We start from the raw sequence: 541 nt of genomic DNA on the forward strand, positions 1-541 counted from the left end.
CTGTGGTGCTATTGTTTATTGATAAAGATTTAAAAATAAATCTCTGGACAAACAGGCCTCCATTCAGTCTTTGCAAGTTAATATCTACTAGGCTACGTCTAGCATCACTTCCTGAGCTAATTAAGCCCATCTAAAGCCTTGCATTTAGTTTTCTCGCTTGGTGCTTGTCTATGTAAGGAGGAGGAAGGGATACCCCCCCCCAAAAAAAATACCCTTTGATCAGATCTTACATTACACATGTACTGAAAGTTGCCAATCAAGTTAACACTCACTGGCTGCCAGTGAAACACACACTTGCTTCATATGACTGTTCAACTTTCCTGTTCAAAGTTTGTTTTGATCTTTTACAACTCTCAGAATCACAATCCTTGTTATTATAATTGTTCTGAGAATATATCTTACTTAATAATCAAATGGTATAAACAAATATTTGAAAGGTTATATGAAGAAACCTTAGCACTAGCTCTAGACAAGACAATCTATCAAAGACAAATATATATCATTAAATTCATATCTTAAAAAAGAAAAAAATGTTTCACTA

At 33.8% G+C, this 541-nt stretch overlaps 1 long non-coding RNA gene across 1 annotated transcript in view; it reads right to left on the reverse strand.

The window, feature by feature from the left end:
- Positions 1–541, reverse strand: part of LOC119593397 — a 3,471-nt gene that overhangs the window by 1,639 nt on the left and 1,291 nt on the right. The gene's annotated exons all lie outside the window — the stretch shown is intronic.

The sequence above is a fragment of the Penaeus monodon genome, chromosome 32, assembly GCF_015228065.2.
Source record: "Penaeus monodon isolate SGIC_2016 chromosome 32, NSTDA_Pmon_1, whole genome shotgun sequence".
Classification (NCBI taxonomy): Eukaryota; Metazoa; Arthropoda; class Malacostraca; order Decapoda; family Penaeidae; genus Penaeus; species Penaeus monodon.